Source organism: Heterodontus francisci, chromosome 45 (assembly GCF_036365525.1).
Source record: "Heterodontus francisci isolate sHetFra1 chromosome 45, sHetFra1.hap1, whole genome shotgun sequence".
NCBI classification, from domain to species: domain Eukaryota; kingdom Metazoa; phylum Chordata; class Chondrichthyes; order Heterodontiformes; family Heterodontidae; genus Heterodontus; species Heterodontus francisci.
The window spans coordinates 17,398,064-17,411,477 of NC_090415.1; the positions used below are offsets into that span (position 1 = coordinate 17,398,064).

General features: G+C 40.0%; 2 non-coding genes across 2 annotated transcripts; both read left to right on the forward strand.

Moving 5' to 3' along the window:
* Positions 1 to 3,195: 3,195 nt before the first annotated feature.
* On the forward strand, positions 3,196 to 3,267 carry trnag-ucc (transfer RNA glycine (anticodon UCC)). The gene has a single exon. It is a non-coding gene; the product is annotated as a tRNA-Gly (tRNA).
* Positions 3,268 to 11,563: 8,296 nt separating this feature from the next.
* trnag-ucc (transfer RNA glycine (anticodon UCC)) lies at positions 11,564 to 11,635 on the forward strand. Its single transcript has one exon. It is a non-coding gene; the product is annotated as a tRNA-Gly (tRNA).
* The last annotated feature ends 1,779 nt before the right edge of the window (positions 11,636 to 13,414 follow it).

A 13,414-nucleotide genomic window follows, 5' to 3' on the forward strand; every position in this document is an offset into this window, starting at 1 on the left:
GAGGAGTCAACAGAAGATCGTTGGTACTTAAAAGGAGAAGATAGAATACAGTCGAAAAAACACAGCAAGGGATGAAGAAGGAGAGAAGTCCGTGTGGCAGCAAGCACAGAAACAAGAACGGGTGTTGTGTGTTACTGAATATCTATTACCATTGTTAAGTATTAACTTTGTACATCTTAGTTAAGCCTAATAAACTCTCTGACTTGGTCACATAACTTGAGTTTTCACCTTGTAGGTATATCTTGGTCAGGAATCTAAAGGTGAGACGGGTTGGGTATTCTCTGTCTCACCTCTGTTCAGGTAAATCTCGCTGAAACTTGCAGCTCTTTACTAAATGCATACATTGCTGTGTATTTTGTCCTCCTTCAACTTCGAAATTGTGGGCCCGTTAAAAACATTGTTATTCGTACAGTTTTTTGCGTAACTCCACAGCATAATTCTGCCCAGTAAACAAAAAGGATCAGTTCGCTACTAAACTCTAAAATAAAAGCAAAACACTGCAGATGCTGGAAATCTGAAATAAAAACAAGAAATGCTGGAAACACTCAGCAGGTCTGGCAGCATCTGTGGAGAGAGAAGCAGAGTTAACGTTTCAGGTGAGTGGCCGTTGATCAGAATATTTGCAGCACTTTCTGATTTTATTTCAGATTTCCAGCATTCACAGTATTGTGTTTCTGTGAACATAATCGTGTTGCTCAGGTTCAAGTTGAAACCATTGTACAGCATTCTATTAATCAAAACGCTGGACCATCACAGTACAGTAAGTGATGGTGGTATAGTGCTGAGCATAACTGCTTTCCAAGCAGTTGACTTGGCTTCGATTCCCGGCCATCGCAACCTTAAATTGCAGGTTTACTTTATGTTGCAGTATTTTACAAACGAAAAAAATGTCAAAGCTTTGACAGAATTGAAATTGATAAAATATTCTTATCATCCAATCAGATTCATTCTCCCGCTTGATTGGCGTCACCCTGGAGCAAGTGTGTTTCCTTCAAGTGTTTCTCCAATTTCCTATTGAAATCATTGATTGTCTCTGCTTCCACCACACTTGTGGACAGACATTGCAGTTGCAATGTCGCAGGAAAAGCAAAAAGTGCTTCCTCACATTTCCCGGCATCTCTTTCCCAAAACCATCAATCTGTGTCTCCTAGTCATTGTACCATCAACTAATGGGAACGGGTTATCCTTGTCTAACTTACCTACACCTGCATCAGATCTCCCCTCAATCCACATTGCTGGAAGGAGAACAACCACTTACTTAGATAACACAATCCAGAGCCATCTATCCAAGCTTTTCAATAACAAAAGAATAGTTGTGTTGTCAGTAGTATAGATAGGAGCATAACTTCAAGAGACCTTGATAGATTAACTGATTGTCTCCGCTCAACGCACCAGATTTTCTGTATCACCTGAACACTGCTCACCGCTGTGTAAAGTTTAGAGTATTTTCATGGCTTACATTTATGCAAGAACTGCAATGTTAAGGTTGGATTGTGAAGCATGACGGTCATCTTCCCTGAACTATGTTAAAATGTCATGTTGAGAGATGTGTCAGTGTGGAAGATGCACGTAGCCATAGGAAAAAAAAAGGCAAGTCATGTCGCTGGAGGAGAATCCACAATGTGGGCGCGATGGACCGTGACATATTTTACGTTTGTGACAAATAAGGACAGCTAAAATAATAGGATTAATGATATGCTTTGTCCATCAATATATTGAAGTCTGTTTGATCTGTTGCTTGCTTTGTTATGAAATGTGTTTTAGTTTAATTTAGTTTAGAGATACAGCACTGAAACAGGCCCTTCGGCCCACCGAGTCTGTGCCGACCATTATCCACCCATTTATACTAATCCTATACTAATCCCAGATTCCTACTACATCCCCACCTGTCCCTCTATTTCCCTACCACCTACCTATACTAGGGGCAATTTTATAATGGCCAATTAACCTATCAACCTGCAAGTCTTTGGCATGTGGGAGGAAACCGGAGCACCAAGAGGAAACCCACGCAGACACACGGAGAACTTACAAACTCCACACATGGAATACCCAGAATCGAACCCGGGTCCCTGGAGCTGTGAGGCTGCAGTGCTAACCACTGCGCCATACTTTGTTTAAACCTTTTTGTGAGAACAATGGGAGAGTCACCAGCACTCCTTGCATGGAGAGAGATGAGATAAAGGCAGAATTAAAGAAAAAAATGTCTGGGATCAGCAAGAATGGAACCTTTAGGATCCTTGCTAAAATAGAAAGAGTCGGGAAACATCTGTACCGTGTGTAGATTCAACCATTAACTAACTAGTGTCAAACAATGATGTCAAGCTGGACCAATTAGGACACTTGGAACAATTCAAAACTAATATGGTAACATCCTTGCACCACAAGAAGGATACAAGAAAGGGTGTTACAGGACATCGTCAGCACACTTAGAGAGGGGTCAACAGAAGATCGTTGGTACTTAAAAGGAGAAGATAGAATACAGTCGAAAAAACACAGCAAGGGATGAAGAAGGAGAGAAGTCCGTGCGGCAGCAAGCACAGAAACAAGAACGGGTGTTGTGTGTTACTGAATATCTATTACCATTGTTAAGTATTAACTTTGTACATCTTAGTTAAGCCTAATAAACTCTCTGACTTGGTCACATAACTTGAGTTTTCACCTTGTAGGTATATCTTGGTCAGGAATCTAAAGGTGAGACGGGTTGGGTATTCTCTGTCTCACCTCTGTTCAGGTAAATCTCGCTGAAACTTACAGCTCTTTACTATATGCATACATTGCTGTGTATTTTGTCCTCCTTAAACTTCGAAATTGTGGGCCCGTTAAAAACATTGTTCTTCGTACAGTTTTCTGCGTCACTCCACTGCATAGTTCTGCCCAGTAAGCAAAAAGGATCAGTTCGTGACTAAACTCTAAAATAAAAGCAAAATACTGCAGATGCTGGAAATCTGAAATAAAAACAAGAAATGCTGGAAATACTCAGCAGGTCTAGCAGCATCTGTGGAGAGAGAAGCAGAGTTAACGTTTCAGGTGAGTGACCATTGATCAGAATATTTGCAGCACTTTCTGATTTTATTTCAGATTTCCAGCATTCACAGTATTGTGTTTCTGTTTTCATAATCGCATTGCTCAGGGACAAGTTGAAACCATTGTACAGCATTCTATTAATCAAAACGCTGGAGCAGCACAGGACAGTAAGCGATGGTGGTATAGTGGTGAGCATAGCTGCCTTCCAAGCAGTTGACCTGGGTTCGATTCCCAGCCATCGCAACCTTAAATTGCAGGTTTACTTTATGTTGCAGTATTTTACAAACGAAAAAAATGTCAAAGCTTTGACAGAATTGAAATTGATAAAGTAATCTTATCATCCAATCAGATTCATTCTCCCGCTTGATTGGCGTCACCCTGGAGCAAGTTTGTTTCCTTCAAGTGTTTCTCCAATTTCCTATTGAAATCATTGATTGTCTCTGCTTCCACCACACTTGTGGACAGACATTGCAGTTGCAATGTCGCAGGTAAAGCAAAAAGTGCTTCCTCAAATTTCCCTGCATCTCTTTCCCAAAACCATCAATCTGTGTCTCCTAAGTCCTTGTACCATCAACTAATGGGAACGGGTTATCCTTGTCTAACTTACCTACACCTGCACCAGATATCCCCTCAATCCACATTGCTGTAAGGAGAACAACCACTTACTTAGATAACACAATCCAGAGCCATCTATCCAAGCTTTTCAATATCAAAAGAATAGTTGTGTTGTCAGTAGTATAGATAGGAGCATAACTTCAAGAGACTTTGATAGATTAACTGATTGTCTCTGCCCAACGCACCAGATTTTCTGTATCACCTGAACACTGCTCACCGCTGTGTAAAGTTTAGAGTATTTTCATGGCTTACATTTATGCAAGAACTGCAATGTTAAGGTTGGATTGTGAAGCATGACGGTCATCTTCCCTGAACTATGTTAAAATGTCATGTTGAGAGATGTGTCAGTGTGGAAGATGCACGAAGCCATAGGAAAAAAAAAAGGCAAGTCATGTAGCTGGAGGAGAATCCACAATGTGGGCACGATGGACCATGACATATTTTACGTTTGTGACAAATAAGGACAGCTAAAATAATAGGATTAATGATATGCTTTGTACATCAATATATTGAAGTCTGTTTGATCTGTTGCTTGCTTTATTATGAAATGTGTTTTCAAGGCTATACTTTGTTTAAACCTTTTTGTGAGAACAATGGGAGAGTCACCAGCACTCCTTGCATGGAGAGAGATGAGATAAAGGCAGAATTAAAGAAAAAAATGTCTGGGATCAGCAAGAATGGAACCTTTAGGATCCTTGCTAAAATAGAAAGAGTCGGGAAACATATGTACCGTGTGTAGATTCAACCATTAACTAACTAGTGTCAAACAATGATGTCAACCTGGACCAATTAGGACACTTGGAACAATTCAAAACTAATATGGTAACATCCTTGCACCACAAGAAGGATAAAAGAAAGGGTGTTACAGGACATCGTCAGCACACTTAGAGAGGGGTCAACAGAAGATCGTTGGTACTTAAAAGGAGAAGATAGAATACAGTCGAAAAAACACAGCAAGGGATGAAGAAGGAGAGAAGTCCGTGCGGCAGCAAGCACAGAAACAAGAACGGGTGTTGTGTGTTACTGAATATCTATTACCATTGTTAAGTATTAACTTTGTACATCTTAGTTAAGCCTAATAAACTCTCTGACTTGGTCACATAACTTGAGTTTTCACCTTGTAGGTATATCTTGGTCAGGAATCTAAAGGTGAGACGGGTTGGGTATTCTCTGTCTCACCTCTGTTCAGTTAAATCTCGCTGAAACTTGCAGCTCTTTACTAAATGCATACATTGCTGTGTATTTTGTCCTCCTTCAACTTCGAAATTGTGGGCCCGTTAAAAACATTGTTCTTCGTACAGTTTTTTGCGTAACTCCACTGCATAATTCTGCCCAGTAAGCAAAAAGGATCAGTTCGCGACTGAACTCTGAAATAAAAGCAAAATACTGCAGATGCTGGAAATCTGAAATAAAAACAAGAAATGCTGGAAATACTCAGCAGGTCTGGCAGCATCTGTGGAGAGAGAAGCAGAGTTAACGTTTCAGGTGAGTGACCATTGATCAGAATATTTGCAGCACTTTCTGATTTTATTTCAGATTTCCAGCATTCACAGTATTGTGTTTCTGTTTTCATAATCGCATTGCTCAGGGACAAGTTGAAACCATTGTACAGCATTCTATTAATCAAAACGCTGGAGCAGCACAGAACAGTAAGCGATGGTGGTATAGTGGTGAGCATAGCTGCCTTCCAAGCTGATTCCCAGCCATCGCAACCTTAAATTGCAGGTTTACTTTATGTTGCAGTATTTTACAAACGAAAAAAATGTCAAAGCTTTGACAGAATTGAAATTGATAAAGTAATCTTATCATCCAATCAGATTCATTTTCCCGCTTGATTGGCGTCACCCTGGAGCAAGTTTGTTTCCTTCAAGTGTTTCTCCAATTTCCTATTGAAATCATTGATTGTCTCTGCTTCCACCACACTTGTGGACAGACATTGCAGTTGCAATATCGCAGGTAAAGCAAAAAGTGCTTCCTCAAATTTCCCTGCATCTCTTTCCCAAAACCATCAATCTGTGTCTCCTGGTCCTTGTACCATCAACTAATGGGAACGGGTTATCCTTGTCTAACTTACCTACACCTGCACCAGATATCCCCTCAATCCACATTGCTGTAAGGAGAACAACCACTTACTTAGATAACACAATCCAGAGCCATCTATCCAAGCTTTTCAATATCAAAAGAATAGTTGTGTTGTCAGTAGTATAGATAGGAGCATAACTTCAAGAGACTTTGATAGATTAACTGATTGTCTCTGCCCAACGCACCAGATTTTCTGTATCACCTGAACACTGCTCACCGCTGTGTAAAGTTTAGAGTATTTTCATGGCTTACATTTATGCAAGAACTGCAATGTTAAGGTTGGATTGTGAAGCATGACGGTCATCTTCCCTGAACTATGTTAAAATGTCATGTTGAGAGATGTGTCAGTGTGGAAGATGCACGTAGCCATAGGAAAAAAAAAGGCAAGTCATGTAGCTGGAGGAGAATCCACAAAGTGGGCGCGATGGACCGTGACATATTTTACGTTTGTGACAAATAAGGACAGCTAAAATAATAGGATTAATGATATGCTTTGTACATCAATATATTGAAGTCTGTTTGATCTGTTGCTTGCTTTATTATGAAATGTGTTTTCAAGGCTATACTTTGTTTAAACCTTTTTGTGAGAACAATGGGAGAGTCACCAGCACTCCTTGCATGGAGAGAGATGAGATAAAGGCAGAATTAAAGAAAAAAATGTCTGGGATCAGCAAGAATGGAACCTTTAGGATCCTTGCTAAAATAGAAAGAGTCGGGAAACATCTGTACTGTGTGTAGATTCAACCATTAACTAACTAGTGTCAAACAATGATGTCAAGCTGGACCAATTAGGACACTTGGAACAATTCAAAACTAATATGGTAACATCCTTGCACCACAAGAAGGATACAAGAAAGGGTGTTACAGGACATCGTCAGCACACTTAGAGAGGGGTCAACAGAAGATCGTTGGTACTTAAAAGGAGAAGATAGAATACAGTCGAAAAAACACAGCAAGGGATGAAGAAGGAGAGAAGTCCGTGCGGCAGCAAGCACAGAAACAAGAACGGGTGTTGTGTGTTACTGAATATCTATTACCATTGTTAAGTATTAACTTTGTACATCTTAGTTAAGCCTAATAAACTCTCTGACTTGGTCACATAACTTGAGTTTTCACCTTGTCGGTCTATCTTGGTCAGGAATCTAAAGGTGAGACGGGTTGGGTATTCTCTGTCTCACCTCTGTTCAGGTAAATCTCGCTGAAACTTGCAGCTCTTTACTAAATGCATACATTGCTGTGTATTTTGTCCTCCTTCAACTTCGAAATTGTGGGCCCTTTAAAAACATTGTTCTTCGTACAGTTTTTTGCGTAACTCCACTGCATAATTCTGCCCAGTAAGCAAAAAGGATCAGTTCGCGACTGAACTCTGAAATAAAAGCAAAATACTGCAGATGCTGGAAATCTGAAATAAAAACAAGAAATGCTGGAAATACTCAGCAGGTCTGGCAGCATCTGTGGAGAGAGAAGCGGAGTTAACGTTTCAGGTGAGTGGCCGTTGATCAGAATATTTGCAGCACTTTCTGATTTTATTTCAGATTTCCAGCATTCACAGTATTGTGTTTCTGTGAACATAATCGTGTTGCTCAGGTGCAAGTTGAAACCATTGTACAGCATTCTATTAATCAAAACGCTGGACCATCACAGTACAGTAAGTGATGGTGGTATAGTGGTGAGCATAGCTGCCTTCCAAGCAGTTGACCTGCGCTCGATTCCCGGCCATCGCAACCTTAAATTGCAGGTTTACTTTATGTTGCAGTATTTTACAAACGAAAAAAATGTCAAAGCTTTGACAGAATTGAAATTGATAAAGTAATCTTATCATCCAATCAGATTCATTCTCCCGCTTGATTGGCGTCACCCTGGAGCAAGTTTGTTTCCTTCAAGTGTTTCTCCAATTTCCTATTGAAATCATTGATTGTCTCTGCTTCCACCACACTTGTGGACAGACATTGCAGTTGCAATGTCGCAGGTAAAGCAAAAAGTGCTTCCTCAAATTTCCCTGCATCTCTTTCCCAAAACCATCAATCTGTGTCTCCTAGTCCTTGTACCATCAACTAATGGGAACGGGTTATCCTTGTCTAACTTACCTTCATCTGCATCAGATATCCCCTCAATCCACATTGCTGGAAGGAGAACAACCACTTACTTAGATAACACAATCCAGAGCCATCTATCCAAGCTTTTCAATATCAAAAGAATAGTTGTGTTGTCAGTAGTATAGATAGGAGCATAACTTCAAGAGACTTTGATAGATTAACTGATTGTCTCTGCCCAACGCACCAGATTTTCTGTATCACCTGAACACTGCTCACCGCTGTGTAAAGTTTAGAGTATTTTCATGGCTTACATTTATGCAAGAACTGCAATGTTAAGGTTGGATTGTGAAGCATGACGGTCATCTTCCCTGAACTATGTTAAAATGTCATGTTGAGAGATGTGTCAGTGTGGAAGATGCACGTAGCCATAGGAAAAAAAAAGGCAAGTCATGTAGCTGGAGGAGAATCCACAATGTGGGCGCGATGGACTGTGACATATTTTACGTTTGTGACAAATAAGGACAGCTAAAATAATAGGATTAATGCTATGCTTTGTACATCAATATATTGAAGTCTGTTTGATCTGTTGCTTGCTTTATTATGAAATGTGTTTTCAAGGCTATACTTTGTTTAAACCTTTTTGTGAGAACAATGGGAGAGTCAGCAGCACTCCTTGCATGGAGAGAGATGAGATAAAGGCAGAATTAAAGAAAAAAATGTCTGGGATCAGCAAGAATGGAACCTTTAGGATCCTTGCTAAAATAGAAAGAGTCGGGAAACATATGTACTGTGTGTAGATTCAACCATTAACTAACTAGTGTCAAACAATGATGTCAACCTGGACCAATTAGGACACTTGGAACAATTCAAAACTAATATGGTAACATCCTTGCACCACAAGAAGGATAAAAGAAAGGGTGTTACAGGACATCGTCAGCACACTTAGAGAGGGGTCAACAGAAGATCGTTGGTACTTAAAAGGAGAAGATAGAATACAGTCGAAAAAACACAGCAAGGGATGAAGAAGGAGAGAAGTCCGTGCGGCTGCAAGCACAGAAACAAGAACGGGTGTTGTGTGTTACTGAATATCTATTGCCATTGTTAAGTATTAACTTTGTACATCTTAGTTAAGCCTAATAAACTCTCTGACTTGGTCACATAACTTGAGTTTTCACCTTGTAGGTATATCTTGGTCAGGAATCTAAAGGTGAGACGGGTTGGGTATTCTCTGTCTCACCTCTGTTCAGGTAATTCTCGCTGAAACTTGCAGCTCTTTACTAAATGCATACATTGCTGTGTATTTTGTCCTCCTTCAACTTCGAAATTGTGGGCCCGTTAAAAACATTGTTCTTCGTACAGTTTTTTGCGTAACTCCACTGCATAATTCTGCCCAGTAAGCAAAAAGGATCAGTTCGCGACTGAACTCTGAAATAAAAGCAAAATACTGCAGATGCTGGAAATCTGAAATAAAAACAAGAAATGCTGGAAATACTCAGCAGGTCTGGCAGCATCTGTGGAGAGAGAAGCAGAGTTAACGTTTCAGGTGAGTGACCATTGATCAGAATATTTGCAGCACTTTCTGATTTTATTTCAGATTTCCAGCATTCACAGTATTGTGTTTCTGTTTTCATAATCGCATTGCTCAGGGACAAGTTGAAACCATTGTACAGCATTCTATTAATCAAAACGCTGGACCATCACAGTACAGTAAGTGATGGTGGTATAGTGGTGAGCATAGCTGCCTTCCAAGCAGTTGATTTGGGTTCGATTCCCTGCCATCGCAACCTTAAATTGCAGGTTTACTTTATGTTGCAGTATTTTACAAACGAAAAAAATGTCAAAGCTTTGACAGAATTGAAATAGATAAAGTAATCTTATCATCCAATCAGATTCATTCTCCCGCTTGATTGGCGTCACCCTGGAGCAAGTTTGTTTCCTTCAAGTGTTTCTCCAATTTCCTATTGAAATCATTGATTGTCTCTGCTTCCACCACACTTGTGGACAGACATTGCAGTTGCAATGTCGCAGGTAAAGCAAAAAGTGCTTCCTCAAATTTCCCTGCATCTCTTTCCCAAAACCATCAATCTGTGTCTGCTGGTCCTTGTACCATCAACTAATGGGAACGGGTTATCCTGGTCTAACTTACCTACACCTGCACCAGATATCCCCTCAATCCACATTGCTGTAAGGAGAACAACCACTTACTTAGATAACACAATCCAGAGCCATCTATCCAAGCTTTTCAATATCAAAAGAATAGTTGTGTTGTCAGTAGTATAGATAGGAGCATAACTTCAAGAGACTTTGATAGATTAACTGATTGTCTCTGCCCAACGCACCAGATTTTCTGTATCACCTGAACACTGCTCACCGCTGTGTAAAGTTTAGAGTATTTTCATGGCTTACATTTATGCAAGAACTGCAATGTTAAGGTTGGATTGTGAAGCATGACGGTCATCTTCCCTGAACTATGTTAAAATGTCATGTTGAGAGATGTGTCAGTGTGGAAGATGCACGTAGCCATAGGAAAAAAAAAGGCAAGTCATGTAGCTGGAGGAGAATCCACAATGTGGGCGCGATGGACTGTGACATATTTTACGTTTGTGACAAATAAGGACAGCTAAAATAATAGGATTAATGATATGCTTTGTACATCAATATATTGAAGTCTGTTTGATCTGTTGCTTGCTTTATTATGAAATGTGTTTTCAAGGCTATACTTTGTTTAAACCTTTTTGTGAGAACAATGGGAGAGTCACCAGCACTCCTTGCATGGAGAGAGATGAGATAAAGGCAGAATTAAAGAAAAAAATGTCTGGGATCAGCAAGAATGGAACCTTTAGGATCCTTGCTAAAATAGAAAGAGTCGGGAAACATCTGTACCGTGTGTAGATTCAACCATTAACTAACTAGTGTCAAACAATGATGTCAAGCTGGACCAATTAGGACACTTGGAACAATTCAAAACTAATATGGTAACATCCTTGCACCACAAGAAGGATAAAAGAAAGGGTGTTACAGGACATCGTCAGCACACTTAGATAGGGGTCAACAGAAGATCGTTGGTACTTAAAAGGAGAAGATAGAATACAGTCGAAAAAACACAGCAAGGGATGAAGAAGGAGAGAAGTCCGTGCGGCAGCAAGCACAGAAACAAGAACGGGTGTTGTGTGTTACTGAATATCTATTACCATTGTTAAGTATTAACTTTGTACATCTTAGTTAAGCCTAATAAACTCTCTGACTTGGTCACATAACTTGAGTTTTCACCTTGTAGGTATATCTTGGTCAGGAATCTAAAGGTGAGACGGGTTGGGTATTCTCTGTCTCACCTCTGTTCAGGTAAATCTCGCTGAAACTTACAGCTCTTTACTATATGCATACATTGCTGTGTATTTTGTCCTCCTTAAACTTCGAAATTGTGGGCCCGTTAAAAACATTGTTCTTCGTACAGTTTTCTGCGTCACTCCACTGCATAGTTCTGCCCAGTAAGCAAAAAGGATCAGTTCGCGACTAAACTCTAAAATAAAAGCAAAATACTGCAGATGCTGGAAATCTGAAATAAAAACAAGAAATGCTGGAAATACTCAGCAGGTCTGGCACCATCTGTGGAGAGAGAAGCAGAGTTAACGTTTCAGGTGAGTGACCATTGATCAGAATATTTGCAGCACTTTCTGATTTTATTTCAGATTTCCAGCATTCACAGTATTGTGTTTCTGTTTTCATAATCGCATTGCTCAGGGACAAGTTGAAACCATTGTACAGCATTCTATTAATCAAAACGCTGGAGCAGCACAGGACAGTAAGCGATGGTGGTATAGTGGTGAGCATAGCTGCCTTCCAAGCAGTTGACCTGGGTTCAATTCCCAGCCATCGCAACCTTAAATTGCAGGTTTACTTTATGTTGCAGTATTTTACAAACGAAAAAAATGTCAAAGCTTTGACAGAATTGAAATTGATAAAGTAATCTTATCATCCAATCAGATTCATTCTCCCGCTTGATTGGCGTCACCCTGGAGCAAGTTTGTTTCCTTCAAGTGTTTCTCCAATTTCCTATTGAAATCATTGATTGTCTCTGCTTCCACCACACTTGTGGACAGACATTGCAGTTGCAATGTCGCAGGTAAAGCAAAAAGTGCTTCCTCAAATTTCCCTGCATCTCTTTCCCAAAACCATCAATCTGTGTCTCCTGGTCCTTGTACCATCAACTAATGGGAACGGGTTATCCTTGTCTAACTTACCTACACCTGCACCAGATATCCCCTCAATCCACATTGCTGCAAGGAGAACAACCACTTACTTAGATAACACAATCCAGAGCCATCTATCCAAGCTTTTCAATATCAAAAGAATAGTTGTGTTGTCAGTAGTATAGATAGGAGCATAACTTCAAGAGACTTTGATAGATTAACTGATTGTCTCTGCCCAACGCACCAGATTTTCTGTATCACCTGAACACTGCTCACCGCTGTGTAAAGTTTAGAGTATTTTCATGGCTTACATTTATGCAAGAACTGCAATGTTAAGGTTGGATTGTGAAGCATGACGGTCATCTTCCCTGAACTATGTTAAAATGTCATGTTGAGAGATGTGTCAGTGTGGAAGATGCACGTAGCCATAGGAAAAAAAAAGGCAAGTCATGTAGCTGGAGGAGAATCCACAATGTGGGCGCGATGGACCGTGACATATTTTACGTTTGTGACAAATAAGGACAGCTAAAATAATAGGATTAATGATATGCTTTGTACATCAATATATTGAAGTCTGTTTGATCTGTTGCTTGCTTTATTATGAAATGTGTTTTCAAGGCTATACTTTGTTTAAACCTTTTTGTGAGAACAATGGGAGAGTCACCAGCACTCCTTGCATGGAGAGAGATGAGATAAAGGCAGAATTAAAGAAAAAAATGTCTGGGATCAGCAAGAATGGAACCTTTAGGATCCTTGCTAAAATAGAAAGAGTTGGGAAACATATGTACTGTGTGTAGATTCAACCATTAACTAACTAGTGTCAAACAATGATGTCAACCTGGACCAATTAGGACACTTGGAACAATTCAAAACTAATATGGTAACATCCTTGCACCACAAGAAGGATACAAGAAAGGGTGTTACAGGACATCGTCAGCACACTTAGAGAGGGGTCAACAGAAGATCGTTGGTACTTAAAAGGAGAAGATAGAATACAGTCGAAAAAACACAGCAAGGGATGAAGAAGGAGAGAAGTCCGTGCGGCAGCAAGCACAGAAACAAGAACGGGTGTTGTGTGTTACTGAATATCTATTACCATTGTTAAGTATTAACTTTGTACATCTTAGTTAAGCCTAATAAACTCTCTGACTTGGTCACATAACTTGAGTTTTCACCTTGTAGGTATATCTTGGTCAGGAATCTAAAGGTGAGACGGGTTGGGTATTCTCTGTCTCACCTCTGTTCAGGTAAATCTCGCTGAAACTTGCAGCTCTTTACTAAATGCATACATTGCTGTGTATTTTGTCCTCCTTCAACTTCGAAATTGTGGGCCCGTTAAAAACATTGTTCTTCGTACAGTTTTTTGCGTAACTCCACTGCATAATTCTGCCCAGTAAGCAAAAAGGATCAGTTCGCGACTGAACTCTGAAATAAAAGCAAAATACTGCAGATGCTGGAAATCTGAAA